This window comes from Macrobrachium nipponense, chromosome 1 (genome assembly GCF_015104395.2).
Source record: "Macrobrachium nipponense isolate FS-2020 chromosome 1, ASM1510439v2, whole genome shotgun sequence".
Lineage (NCBI taxonomy): Eukaryota > Metazoa > Arthropoda > Malacostraca > Decapoda > Palaemonidae > Macrobrachium > Macrobrachium nipponense.
In genome coordinates this window covers 122,352,627-122,367,951 of record NC_087200.1, presented here as the reverse complement: position 1 = coordinate 122,367,951, position 15,325 = coordinate 122,352,627, and the positions used below count along the sequence as shown (strand labels likewise).

The window sequence follows — 15,325 nt, the reverse complement described above, 5'->3', positions numbered from 1 at the left end:
CTCTTTATTTCATTTCCATCACACAATATATCATATATATTTAAATCTTTTACTGCCCTAGAGGGGCTCCTAGTTGTGAAGTAAAATATGAAACTAATTATTTTTTTAAATATATCTTTAGCGATTCCTTTCTCTTCAGTAGTAAAGCGCAAACCCATGCAACACCAACTGTAGTTATTCATGTTGACACTTGGAAATTCAACTGTCGTGGGCAGAAATAATGTCTCGTCTGCGGGTACACATAGATAGTATCAGTTGGCCATTAAGTAGTTAAACAGTGACAATGTGTCTATGTGGCCAACCACTTTCCACTAAAAGTGTCCCGTGTGCGGGCAGCCTAACTTGCCAAATAGTGTCCATTATTCAATAAAGCTGTATTCTAAAATTGACAACATCCTGTGAATATAGTTTCAATATCACCATTAAACAATTTCGATGCCCTGGAATGTGTATAAATGTGAATCTAAATGCACTATAGTTGCTAGTAGGTAACAGTGCTTTTAGTGTACAAAATCTAAATGAAGTCGTTCTGGTTTGGGAAAGTATTGGAAATGGGCTGAGCTGACTTCCCGCGCAAAATAGGTGCTGATCTTTCGTTGCAAGATGACGATCGAACACAAGATATTGTCGTCACCACTGTTGCTTTCGACAGAATGTGTCAGCAACATACCAGAAAATTAATGTGTCTATGATTTTTTTTTCTTTTTTGTAGCTTAAGGCAGCTGAAGAATATTTGAACATGTGGCATCTAGAGAATTCAACAAATTGGGAGAAACAGATACAAACTCGTGGATGTAACCAAGAACAAATTCAAATGCATTTATTTGAAAAAACTATGATATTGGCAAGCAAAATAGTCTCGTCTCGTAATGAAAATTAATCGTTAAACTAATCAACATCGGCCTCTTAATTCACTACATAGGGGATGGCATATGATAAGATTAGAAAAAGAGAAACAGCTAAAATACCCACTTCATGAACAAAGCCTTTGGAGATGAATATTCTAATATTTGTAGTCTGATAACTTCATTTTAAAGAAAGGGACTCTGCTGTATTATGTAAAAGTATTAATGTTTACGTATCTTTTAATGCAAGATTACGCTTACGCGTAGCCTTTTGTTTCTTGTGTTTAATCTGATTCTCATCTGATTGTGCAATGTGCATAACGTCACCTGTGAGTATTCCGCATTCCTTGAGGGCTTTACATCTCCAGAATAATTGGCATTTGGATAATGATAATTTGATTACACATAATAGTGCCATTGTTACAGAGTATCTTGTAGGTAAGATTGCGTATATTAACAAGGGGACTACGTCCTTAGAGTTTGGGGCATGTTGACAAAGGGGAGCCGAGATCCTGTAGGCTTAGGTATGAGTATGGGAAGCGCCATGACACCCTCCCCTAACAATTGCTTCATAGGTAGTACCTAATGCACCTGCGAGGTTTTCCTCCTGTAACACCTTCCAAACCTTTTACTGTCATTTTCTGTTTCGGTGGTAAATGGCCTTAGTTGCCCCATTGCTTGGCATAATGCCAAAAATCTAGGTATAGAATTAAGAAATAATGACAGGCCACTGTGTAGGTTAGGTATTCTATTGGCTAGCTAGGTAGTTCCGGAGCATCAGTAAAGTTTGATGAAAGGATACAAAAGAACGGTCTTTTGTAGCCTATTACCAGTAGATCAAGGTAATAACTCCGCATTGGGTACTTCAATGGAAATTAGTTTCCTACCTACCAATATAGCCTAGTAGGGTAAAACACTGCGTGGACTGGCCAACTCGCCAACTATCACGGCTGGCCACCCTTAGAAAAAGTACTTTTAACGTGTCCTGACACCGGAGATGGTCATCAGTCACGAGTTGTTGGTTAGAGAAGGAGCTAAAGACCTCTACTCTCCTTTCAAAGTAAGTATTTTCTCCAAAGTCAGAAATTAAGGCCATATTTTAAGATTTAAATTGGGGGTAATGAAAAGGGTGGCCAACGCAGGCCCACAACACCAAAACGCTTTCAAAATTTTCACTTACTATTAAAAAACCTTAGAAGATTGACGCCATCTTGATGTTTGCGGAGTCGCTTGTGTCAAATACTTCCCATTTCCTGTGCTAAATCCTCACACCACTTGGGGCACTTACTTCACAACAATCGTAAAACCGTCCCATGCCATGACATTTTTTAGGAAACTACAGTTTTGGTAGGAGACGACGACTAAGCGTGCAATAGCTAATTATTCAAATAAATAGGGTAAACAACCACATGCACTGGCCCAACACACCGACGGTCACGGATGAACACCCTCCGAAAAAGTACTTAGGGTAAAACACCGCATGGCATGCAGCAGGCCAACATCTACCAATGCATGCCACCCTCCGAAAAAGTACATTATAACGCGTCCTGACACCGGAGATGGGCATCAGTCGAGACTTCTTGTTGGTGAGAAATGGAGCTAAAGACCTCTACTCTCCTTTCAAAGTAAGTTTGTTCCGATACGTAATACAAACCTGAGGTCCTTTAACAATAGGAAGTAGCTAGCGGCAGCTGGAACGGTCGTAAGCTTCGAACAAGGGGAGAACGGTAGTTAACTGCTTGTCCGGCGCGCGACTGGGAGGTAAACAAATCACTTTTGCTTTCGGCCGCGGGTGTGAAGGACGTGTTCGTCATCGCTCTCTGCCCACTTCATCATCTTATGCTTTGTTTATATTGTGTTTTCTACTAATGGTTTGTTTGACTTGAAAATGAAACTGTAAGTACACTGTTTTCATTTTCATTACTTAATTATGAACCAACATGGAGCTATCGCCGTAGATGCGGCGATTTCCTCTCTTTTCATGAATTGAACCCTTGAATTATGTCTCGGTGCCGAGGGCGGGCGCGCTCTCGCCGAGTCATGTATTTTGGGCGAAAGTGTGTAATTGAAAAATGTAAGTACTTTTTTCATTATATTTTTGCCCTGTGCATTCGTTACCGAGAGCGTGATTGCGCTCGGCACGAGCCTTTTATTTTGTATGGTAAAATGCAATGAAAGTGGATTCGCAATGCAGAATTCTTTTCATTTTCATTTATTTATTTGCATAATTTTAATTTGGATCAATTTTCTCTCTTACCCGGGAATTGATCCTTACGATTATTTTCTGTGAAAGTGAAATCGCAAGTGCAGTATTCTGTTTCATTTTCATATATATTTTATGATAGCATCATATTATTTGGATCAAGTTTCCGTTCTTACCCGGGAATTGATCTTTTCCCCTTTAAGTTCTATGAAGTGAATCGCAAGGCCAGTATTCTGTTTCATTTTCATATTACTTTTAACTGCTGTGCGGGGGTAGGGGAAGCGAAGGTCTGCCAGGAAGTCGTCGGAAAGCTCTCCCGCGACTCCCTTGGTATCCGATTCTTCGTCTTCCTTCCTGCCCCCCGCTCAGCTTCCTCGTTGTATTTTGTATTTGGGGGTCTTCCTTGCGTTCGGGGGGTGGGGGGGCCATGTCTTCCCCCCGTGCGTGAGGTAACCCCTCTTACTAATCTATCTATGCTACCGCAGGTGCTACATCCGTGGGAGACGACCTTGGACAGGTATGGACCACCGCGGCGGCAGGGCGTGCCTAGCATCCACGGGCTGCTGCAGCGTCTAGCGAGGTCTGGGGCGGTCTCCACTACTACCACGGCCGCTTATGCTGCTCCCCCCCCTCCTGGTCTACACTCCCCATGCTGTGTCGGTGACGCCGTCTGCCGCTACTGGGCCGCCGCCGTACCGAGGGGGCGTTGCCGCCGCCGCCTGTTTTCTTCGTGTTGCCTGCCCCAGACTTCCGCTGTTCCAGCAGCTCACCCCTGGACCGGCCGCCAGTACCCAGGTTCCCGCTGGCTGCCGATGATTCTACGAGGCGATCGCTGGGCCTGCCGTACCTGCCGCTGATGTGATTCCCGCTGTTGGCTTGGCTGTCCCTTCTGGGTCTACCGCTGCCGCTGTTCCTGCCGCTCCTGAGCTGGTTGCTGTTCCTGTCGCTCCTGGTTCCTGAGCCTGTCCATGCTGGTCCTGCCCACGGTGTGTCTTCCCCAGTCCCAGGTCCTTCCAGACAGGTGCAGTCGGGCCGTGTTGCTTCGGCAATAGCCCCGGCTCCGGCCTGGATGGAGGACCTGACGACTGTCCTGCGTGAGCTGACGAGGAAGAGGAAGAAGAGGAAGCTGTCATCTTCGTCTTCATCGTCTGCTGCTGCCTCTTCCCCTTCGACTTCTAAGGCCCATAAGCCGAAGAAGAAGGCTGCCTTCCTTCCCCCCTAAGAAGTCTTCCTTCGGGACAACTTCTAAGGCCCGTCCCACCCCGGTGGGACGGGGGGTCCTTCTGCTGGTCCTCGTGCTCCTCGGGAGCGGGGCCCGTCTCCCCTTCCGTAAGGAAGAGATAGACGGGGACCAGAGGAGTATCGGTTAGCGCTGGTACTTCCTCGCCTGGTGCTAGCGGCGATACCCCTACGCCAGGTTCCGGCTCGGTCTCTCGTTCACGAGAGATCCTGAGTGTACGTTTCTTCCCTCGGGAGACCGTGCAGCCAAGTTTCGGCGCCAGAGTTCGCTCGGCGCCAAGACGCGGCACGAAGCAGAAGGGCGGAGGTGAGAGCCGCTCAAGGTGACTCTCGCCAGGCCAGCGGCCGCTCTTGCAGCAACCAGCTGGTAACCCGGGTTTTCCCCCCTAAGAAGGCTCCTTCGGGACCTTCTAAGGGCCCGTCTCGCTTCGGCGATTCGGGGAGCTCTTCTGCTGGTCCTCCTGCTCCCTCGGGAACAGGGCCCGTCTCTTCTTCTACCAAGGAGAAGAAGACGGGGGACCAGAGGAGTACCAGCTTCGGCTGGCACTTCCTCGCCTGGTTCTAGCGGTTCTGCCGCTAAACCAAGATCCGCCTCGGCCTCTCGTTCGCGAGAAGTACCGAGTGGACGGTCTCCCGCGGGAGACCGTCCAGCCAAAGTCTTGACGCCCGAGCTCGCTCGCCGTTAAGACCGAAGCGCGGAGCAGAAGACTGGCGAGAGTCGTGCAGACGACTCTCGCCAGGCCAGCGGACGCTCTCGCAGCGACCAGCCGGCTGCTCGGGTTTGACGTGACGGTCGCTGACCGCCAGCCACGGGTTGAGGCGAGAAACGGGGGTCCCCGCGGCCGTCGGTACCAGCCACGGCTGGTACCAGCGGCTCGACGCGCCGAGAGGACGCTCACCGGTCTCACCGCGACAGCGAGCCTAGCAGGTCACCTGACCGCCGCTCCCATCGGGACCGGGCGGAGACGGTAACCAGCAACAGCTCGCCTGACGCTAGAGATCAGCGTCGACGTTCTCAGCCGAGCGTCTCGCCCCAGGCGAGCGGCAAGGCTAGGCCTGCTGCTCGATCGCCACCGCGGGTTGACGATCAGCAGCAGCCCTCCAAGCACGCTGGTCCTGCCAGCGAGCTAGGGGGGAGCGTCAGGTCTGCCTCTCCTGTACCTTCAACCTCCTCGGGCTACACCGGAGAGCGAGGTACCTAGGAGTGATCGCGAGAGGTGCGCCGCTCGCGATCCCGCTATGACGCCGTATGGATCCAGGCACGGTTCTAGGACCGATCAGGACATACGCGCAAGTAGCTGGAGGCGACCGTCAGGGGTCTGCCGCTGTTCCTCCTTCTGAAGGAGGAGTATCTCGGGATCTGTTCTTGCTGGAGGGACTGGACGGTCCTACTCCGCAAGACGCGGTTACTCCCGAGATACAAAGGAATTTTGCAGAAGTCATTAAGCTGATTCGTCAGCATAATGACCTTGCGGAAGGATTGCCGCTCCCACCAGCAGAGCCCACGTCTCTGCTCGAGTCGTTTTGGGGCCCGAGAGGGAACCCAAACCGACGGTGGGTCTGCCGCGATCGGAGCTTGCCGATTCTGTCTCGAACCAGAGTCTCTCGTCTCCGGGACAAGGAAAGGCTCTTTCTCAGTTCTGGACCGGTCGATCAAGCTACTTCCACCTCCTCTACTGCGACAGCGGCGTTTCTACTTGTCTTCAGACACCGTATTTAAATACTCCTTCGGTCCTCCTGAGAGGTTTCGACCTCGACGAGGACTGGAATGAGTCGGAGGACGGTATCGGCTCTCTCCTGTCAGGTGTCGATCAGCCCCACCTAGACGACGTTCACAGTGGCGGCAGACCCTTACCTACAGTGAGAGTTTGTAACCCTCCGCGGGAAAACGTTTTCTCCTGACGATACGTTTTCCCAGACTCTGAGAGGCGATGGCTGCTTCTACTCTTCTCCAACTGCTAGTTCCACTGGGAAGGCGAGCGAGTATCCAATTCCTCCCCCATTCCCTCTCTCCTTACGGCTACGAGGGAAAGGGGAGGGATCCTACAGAGATTTCTCTGTTAGGATCCCACGTTGGGGGACTGCGCTACCGGGGGGGACCTTCGGGTCCTACCTGACGTAAGCCCCGGTCGTTGAGGAGGGGTCCTGCCCCATTCTCGATTTCTACGGGAATCGAGAGGACCACTAGCCGATATCGTTTGACGAATTCGGTGGGGGTTTCGCAGACTGCTTAGAATTCTACGGAATTTCTAGCGCATTCAGAGTGTTCGAGTTTTTTTATGATCTCCAAACACTTAGGCGAGACCACGGTCCAAAGTGAGCGAGACGAGAATCCTTGATATGTTACACGATAATCGGGAACCTCGCCTATGCTCAAATTCCTGGAATTTCTAGCATTAGGAAGAAGACTGCTGCTGAAGAAGACTTTCTCACAGTAGGCGACCAACCTGGAATAGAGAAGAACGGACGGGAATATCCAGTTTGGCTTGAATTATTGTCTTGGTATTCTGTTCACCATTGAAGCTTTCCTTCGAGGAAGACTTCTCCTTCACTCTCTTTGATAGAGATCGAAGGTGGTCGATCTCCAATCCTTATTTTGTTTTTTTGAAGGAAAGAATTTAGGATGGAGATCGTTGTTCAGAATCCTACAAATATACTACGTATATTAACCTCGCGACATAATTCTACTAAGCAGTTGAATTGCCCGAGGGGTAGGCGCATATCCTAGTTAATCTACGGATTGCTACTTAGACGAGAAGTATTCTAATTGAACTGCAACTCGGGGTTGCCTGCAACCTCCCAGGAGTTTTCAGTTTCAATTTTATATACTTATGGTTTTGTCACGACAACACCATTTCAACTTTTATATTTACCGAAATTTGTTTCGCCTAAATATAATTGCTCGAGCATATCTTTTATGCTCGGTGGTTCTAGCCGAACGCATTCCTTCGTGGAATAATGGATTACCTGGCAACTCAGGATGACGAGTCAGCGAGAGCTCAGGTTCAGCTACTGCGTATTGAACTGCCTGATAGCAGCTCAGTATCAGCTGGGCCTCCGAGATGCACGGTCAGTTATGTCTCTCTCCCCTGCTTTGATTGACTACCGAACCGTATCTCTGCCCAACAATCATGGACTTAGGTCTCTGATTAACGGGGATTCTCGCAATAATGAAGGACCATCTACTGCTGTGACGATAGATTCCATCGCCTTCGACATTGCGAGAATTTTCAACAGAGATATCTCTTAGACTCTTTCATCTTTCTGTTTACCGCACGGTAACAGAAGTCTGTACAAGTCTCCCGCTGCGTCGCACTGCGATAATGCGAATGATTTTGCAGACATCTGAGTTTGTCTTCAAAATATCTCATATTCGTAGGTGTACAATTGTTCATTGTTCAACCCGAATTAACAGATGTGTCAAAAGACATCGCCTACTCTCCGACCTGACAGCTCTACTTCCAAATGTTCAGCCCATGAGAAGCAGTTCTTCAGGCGGCTTTCCCCTGTGTTTTCATTACTGAAGAACGCCCCGCTTTCATTGCAACTACGACTTCTCACCGGACAGCAATGAAATAGCGGTTAGCGTTTTCAGTCATTTGTAAACACAGGTTCAGAATCTTGAGAATCCTTCTCTCGATTCGTCTGTGAAGACGTAGGTTGCATTCAATATCTACCTTCGTCTTCAACGGTACATAGTGTTGTTTCTCCTTATCTGAGATTCAACAACTATGAGATGTTTTGCCTTCAGGGACCTCGGTCTCTAGAAGGCAATTGACTTTCGCCTGTTGGGCACATGCCTTAAGAGAATCATCACCTCGCTGTCCGGCATTGGTGACAAACAAATACATTATTTTTTGTTCATGAAACTTACCTGTCAGATATATATATAGCTGTATTTTCTGAAGTCCGACAGAATTTTAAAAACTTCCGACACACGCAGTGGTCGGCCAGGTGGTTAGTACCCATTCCCCCCCGCCGCTGGGAGGCGGGTATCAGGAACCATTCCCATTTTCTATTCATAATTTTTCTGTCGCTGGTGCTGAAAACACCTGTTTTTTTCAGTAACCTCCGTCTTAGGATTTTGGAAACTTCATTGCCGCTAAGTATCCTAATTGTCTTTGATTTGTTTACTTGGATTTGTGGCTAGGCATACGCTATCTTAAATTGATTTGAATTTGATTCATTTTTGCATAAAATATCTGAACCTAGTTAGGCTAGTTTCAGACGGGGTTGTCTGCAAAGATAGGGTGTGGCTACCGAGAGCTTCGGTAGATCCGCACTTGGTATGCACGAGGGGTATGGGTCTTGCTTCTTTGTTGAGATTTGTCATATAAGGAGTGTGAGACTTTGTCTATTCCGTAAGGAAGACGTATGATTCGTATGTACGCAATTAATCAGTAAACATGTCTAATTCCGTAAGGAAGACGTATGATTCGTATGTATGCAATTAATCAGTAACAAAAGTCAGGGTAGTGAACCTGCTAACCTTCCTGTAGACTTTATTTTGCCTAACCCTGTAGTATGGCCTACGGGCTATGAATATGTCTACGAGAGGTGCTCGCTCTCCTTCATTGCTGTGAAGTGCTACTTCTGTAATTGTTACTCCTAACCCTGCAGTGTTGCCTTCGGGCCCTAAGCAGTGTCTGTAGAGGAATTGCCCTTTCTCTGATACTCTTTCGATTCGTAACTTAGAATCGAAAGTGCTTGCTTTAGAGAGTAAAAGTGAAGTGCAGAAGTGCAGTGATACCTTGTGTAGTGGAGGGTGCGTCAGATCGGCCTTGTTTCGCCTCTAGGCCGGGACCTCTGCTTGACTCCCAGGACCCGGGGAGGGAGCATGTCGAAAGCCTAAGGAGGGTTACAAGGAACCCCCACCGATCTGGCGTGCCTTCGGCAGTTTCTGATGAAAATCCCCAGACTGCCAAAGTGCGTGCGCGTGCACGAATCCTGAAAGATTGCTTCTCGTTCCGAAACGTCCCTCCCCATGCATAGGGGGTGGAGCTTTCGGAAGGACTCGCGCCCTCTAAATAGAAGCTTTATAGAAGAGGACGCTTCACGTCCTCTCTCTCTCTCTCTCTCTCGTTATGCGTTTTCAGTGAGAAGTAAGAAGGCGAACGTCGCCTGAACTCGTGTCCCGTCTTTCCACGAGAAATAACGTAAAGAAGTCATAGTAGCAGGAAGCTTTTGAGAGCGGACGCCCGGGACGCTCGGATGGACTCCAGGCGCGCGCGGGTGCAGGCCAAGCGCGCGCCAGTGGACGCCGAGCGCGCTCCAGTGGACGCCGAGCGCGCGCCAGTGGACGCCGAGCGTGCACCAGCGCACGCCAGGTGTGTCGCCTGGCTGAACGTTTCTGTTGAACTCTTCAAGCTCTTGTTTCAGATATGGGCCTAAAGAATTTTTACCTCTACTTCGGTGATACCTTCTACCTCACCTGCAAAGAATGTGAAGTAGGCAGTGCTTCAGAGGAAGCTTAAAGTGAACAGACAACTTCTTCTTCGAAACCCAGCAAGACATTGGGTTTCGTGAATTCAACAAGAGGTCTCTGTCAATTAATATTGCTTTTCGCATAGGGTGGATGGAGTTAAGGAAAGCTCAAGGGAAGATCTCGTTTGCTCTACCGCAACCTTTGCCATTCTGCCAATAAATTTAAGTTGCCACTACCGCAGTCAAGACTTTGCGATAAGGCAGTTACGGGTTATGTAAGGCTCGATGTCCTGCACGTCAGGACTCTCGGCAACGTTCAGTAGGATTCTTACAAAGGCACTCATCAAAAGGACGCTCTTCAGGAAAGCGCAAGACAGGACTTCCTTTTGCCATACTGCCAATAAATTTTAAGCTTTAGCAGGCATTAGTTGTGATACGGGAGAGGAAGCTGGTTGGAGAGTTTCTTCCTCTTCCCAGGATAAATTTTGCAAGCTTTTTAGCCCATCTGAAGGGTTTTTTCAGATGATAGATTTTGTTAGTTTCTAGTCTGGACTACGCTGCCGAATTGAACATCGCGTTCTACTGCCGTAGGCTCAGTCTCTTAACAGGATTCTTGCCCCTTCCTCGTTTGAGACGGGAATCGGAAAATTAAATGCTCGACTTCCTGGATTACGTTTTGTCAATTCAGTGACGTTCCCCATTGACAATATACTAATCGTTTTGTCAAGTAAGTGGTATCCCTCATTGACAAAATATCTCTTTCTCCGTAAATGGGTAGTTCTCATTGACAAACATCTCATTAACTTGATATTGCGTAAGCGAATAAGCTCTTATTGACAAGATTCGGAAGAGCTCTCATTCGTCATTCGCAGACTCGTACAAGAAATAGACTTGTAGACTACGTCAATGAAACGCTTATGTCCAATAACATAAGAAGCTTGAGCTGACTGCTTCGATTCTCTTAAGTTTTTGTTCATGAAACTTGCCTGTCAGATAGTATGTAGCTGTATTTCCGAATCAGCTATATATATGTCTGCCAGTAAGTATGAACAAACTTTATTGTGATATAATTTCATATTTTGCCTTGCGTTATTTACTTCTGGTTGGTTCAAGTCATATACGCTTGCTGTAGTTACCTCTCGGATGGCAACCGAGAGGTCTATTGTCTATTTAAGGACATTTAATCGTTACTCCCTGCAGCCTTCCAGGAGTTTCCGATTTATCTTTTACCGTTGTATGGTAGTGGTTCTGACGACACAAACGCATCTATATATTTAGCGTTTTCTGTTTCGCTTAAATATACCAGCTTGAGAGTCTTTTTGCTCAAAAAATAACGGACCTATTTCTTCATAGAATAGGGTAGCTGGCAACCCAGACATAAAGTTAAGAGACGACGTTCGTAAGCTGCTGGCTGCTGCTGTGTCTGACTGTCCAACCGAGCCAGTACAGATCGTGCGCTGTCATGCGCTGTAGGTTACGTCTCTCTCTCCTGCGGGATTGACTGACTAACCGTATCTCTGTGCTGGCGGTTACGTCTCTCCTGCGGAAATTGACTGACTACTGTATCTCTGTCCTACAATCACGGACTTTAGCCTAATATTGGAGGGGATTTCTTACGTGAATGAATAAATGTTGCATTCGTTTTGCCTTACTATGTTCAACAGAGTTATCTCTTAATCCTTTCGGTGCTCGTTTACCGCACGGTATAGAACTACGAGTCTACCGCAACATTGCACTTTTATATGCTCTCTTGCTTAGGCAAAGCGCAGCTTATTAGGGAAGTAAGCATACTCGGGGAGGGGAATGGATGAGCTTGCTGGGGACCATTTCCTTCCTGAAGAAGTTTGTTTCCCCGAATAGACTGCAATTCACCACCAGTTTTTTTGTCCTACCGGGAAACTGAAATATTATTCAAGGTCTAGGAATGATTCTGAACATCTCTCAGTGTGTCATGATAGGAAGAAGGTGCCGGAACATCTGGATAGAGTTTTTCAGATGTCCTGGATCTTAATCTGAAAGAAGTAAATGCAATTCGGTCGTCCCCTCCCTCCAGTCCTCGAAACGAGTTTTTTTGGAAACCAGTGGTCCACATCAACTCTGATTTTCCACAGCTCTCCTCATTTCTTAACAAGTATCTTCTCTCGGTCCCTGCTCGAGTTTACGAGGAAAGAGGCCTTATTATAAACAACAGGCGTAGAATGTAACGATCCTCTACAGGTTCGTTACAGGAGGTTACAAAAAGTCCGTTCGAAATCGTCTCGATCGACGGCAGCAAACTATTCACTTCCGAGTGGAATTTTTCTTTAGAAGTAAGTTGAGAGTTGTGTAGACTTCAGGGACGCCCTTTCATTCTTCTCTTTCGATATGTTGAGGACGAAGAGGCTTCTTCTTCTCTGCTCCCTTATTCTCACTCGCTCCGGGATCGGTACCATTAAACGCCATCCTATGATATTGAACGGGGATGGATGTTTAGTCTCTTTTTCCCCTTTTTCAATCGCTTAGGAAATGTAATAAGAGGATTATGACGTCACAGGGAGCGACAATGACGCTGATCGCCCCATGTTGGCCTTCAGATCCTGGATTCACAGAGGTCACATACTTCCTAGATCCCTTTCCAAGGACCTTTTCCGAGAGAGTCCGGTCTACTCTAACTCGAAAGGTACCTATAACCCTCTCCGCTCTGAGTCTGACTACGTTCAGACTATCGAGATGTTGACAGGAATAAGATTACCATCTTCCATTTCCGTCTGTCTGAAGAATGGGATAAGCTGGCAGTCACAAAACTATTAAAGAATATGCAAATATGTTGTTGACGGCCTTTGGGCTCAGAGATTTGCGTCTGTCAAACAACAAAGCCCTTCACGATCTTTGAGTTCTGTGGAATCTCGAAAACTCGCTCACCATCTACTTTTTGTCTCACCTGTTTTCTTGGAGTCAGGCACTCGTGCGAGATCAGGCGACATATAGTAGCCCTGAGTTTCTTGTTGACGAAGTCAGTTGCGTTTATACACCCCCGATGATCGTGTTAACATGAGACCAGGTTGGACTGTCAGGCATTCTTCTTCGGGGACTGAATCGCCTTTTTGCTCCTCGCTCCTTTCTCCTGGCACCAGAAGCTCGAGTCAGGAGTTGATTCGCTGACGACGTTGGGTTCGTTGCGTTGATACACCCCCCCAAGGTTTGCTTAGATTGAATCGCCCAGGCAGTCCAGACACTCATCCTTCAGCGAAGAATATGGCCTTATGGTCTTCAGGGTCAGCCTTGCTGTCCTTGATTCGTCTGACTGGTCAACTGGTCGGTCACCTGACTTAGTACAGACGGACTGACTGTGCATGTCCTGATCGAAGCTTTCAATATGGAACTTAGACGTAGTCTGAAGTTCTTGATGTCAAAGCATTCGAACCTCTCCTACCTGTTAACTTCTTGCATGTGATCAGGAAGGCCTTTTTCTAACCACCCTAGATACGACAAAGAGGGTTAGTGAAATTTTAAGCCATCGTCACAAGTTTTGGCTTTAGAGAACACAAGGCGGTGTGCTCTCTAAGCCTTCCGTTGTGGCCTAAGAATGGAAACCCGTTTTTGTCCTCCTTGGGCCAGGAGCTTGGAAGCAAGGATGGCACAAGTTAGTGGGCAGGAGCCAGAGAGAGTCCTGTGCCCTGTCGGGTCTCTCAAGTTTTATCTACATAAAACCCAAGAAAGTCGAAGTCATTCGGGCAATCTGCAGTGTTCCGAAAAAGACCAGACTTGCCCATATCGAAGAACACCCTGGCTTTAGTGTTAAGGAGTTCTTCAAAAATGCTCCTTCATTGTGTTTTGCACACAAAGATTTGAAATCTTTTTATCTGAATGCTCACGAGGTGAGGGCGCGGCCTCGGAAGCATTTCAACAGAGCATGGCACTCAGCAACATCCTGAGTACCATGTTTTAGCGAAGCAACTCTGTGTTCACATTCACACTCCCTGCGAGATGTGAAGATGGCATATGAGATCTGCTGCTCGCTAGGGCCATACGTGTCCTGCAGACACAATCTTTTTTTTTTGGGGGTTGGGGCAAGAAGTACCACTCATCCTATCCTGTAGAAAATGGTTAGGAAGAGCTCTTAATTTAGTTGTTTGAGTCGCCGACAACGGCGACTTCTTAAACTCTTAAGCCTTAGTTAAAACACCTTAACTTTGGCTAGGTTGGTCAGGTGGTGATATATATATATATATATATATATATATATATATATATATATATATATTTATTTTACTTCTTAGCCCTCATGGTATGGTCAATATGGTCTAGTCACGTCGTGGTCTCGCCCCTGTTGACAGATCATCTGCGAGTGCACCGGCTATATAGGTCTCTACCTCGCTGGCAACTCAAGTAGCACAAGCAGACTTACGTGGCAGTAACCACGAAGCCAGCTATGCTAACAGGTGGAACCAAGATGTAAATCATCTGCATGCATTTGTTTCCCAAAATCCTTCTATTCTGTCCCTTCCCACCTCCAAAGGTGGGATTCAGCTATATATATATCTGACAGGTAAGTTTCATGAACAAAATGATATTGTTATGATACAATAAAGTTTGTTCATACTTACCTGGCAGATATATATAATCAAGTACCCACCCACCTCCCCTCAGTGGGGACAGTGGAAATAAAAATTATGAATAGAAAATGGGAATGGTTCCTGATACCCGCCTCCCAGCGGCGGGAATGGGTACTAACCACCTGGCCGACCACTGCGTGTGTCGGAAGTTTTTAAAATTCTGTCGGACTTCAGAAAATACAGCTATATATATATCTGCCAGGTAAGTAGAACAAACTTTATTGTATCATAACAATATCATGTTTGGTCTCTCGGCATAACCCTTTAAAGCGAAGGTCACGTGACTTACTCGGATGCTTGGACAACTTGCCTCCTACCGAACGCAGTCAGTCGGCAGCTGTCAGAGCGCCCGAGTCAGTTACGAACTACGCTGTTGACTTAGTTCGGTTGTTTCAGAGCAATCATTACTTCGTTTTAATAGCTTGTCACAGTACCCATACCATAGACAACCACCATGGAGTGGTCGGTGTCCTATCCACTACCGAGAACTTCGCTGCATGGGGATAGGAGGATGCGAGAGACTTCGTGGCAAACGGACAAGACCAGTATGGGTACTGGACATCACCGAAGTAGAGAAGAGGGATAGGTCATGCGACTATTCCCTTCTTTTTCCTCTGAGGAACTGCATGACTTCTCCTGCGAAGTCAAGCATCCAGGGGATGGGGATCCGTGACGCTCGATTTCGTACCGAACTTCGTAGCGAAGACTCAGAACCCTTCGGTCCCTGACGATTGGTTCGAGTCGTTCACAATCCCCTCCCTAATGGACTTCACCGCCTTCGATGCGAAGGAGATGCTGCCTTGTCCGCAAGAACTTCTCCGTGGCGCAGGTACTGAAGGCAGGGGTCTGGTCCAACCAGACCACATGCCCCTCCTTCTACCTTCGGGATATTGCCCACAGGTCCTTGGAATCGTTTTTCCCTGGGACCCGTGGTGGCTGCTCAACACGTTGTGTAGCGAACCCGACCCTCGCAGGCTGAACAGCATCTAGTCCTGGTGTGACCGTAAGAATGGATGAGT

General features: G+C 47.5%; 1 protein-coding gene across 1 annotated transcript in view; it reads left to right on the top strand.

Annotated features, from left to right (window-relative positions):
• Positions 1-1,026: 1,026 nt before the first annotated feature.
• The window catches only part of LOC135218925 (uncharacterized), a 535,388-nt gene continuing 521,089 nt past the window's right edge, over positions 1,027-15,325 (top strand). Inside the window, exon 1 of the mRNA XM_064255367.1 lies at positions 1,027-1,174. The gene's annotated coding sequence lies outside the window, so the exon portion shown is untranslated. The remainder of the gene's footprint in view (positions 1,175-15,325) is intronic.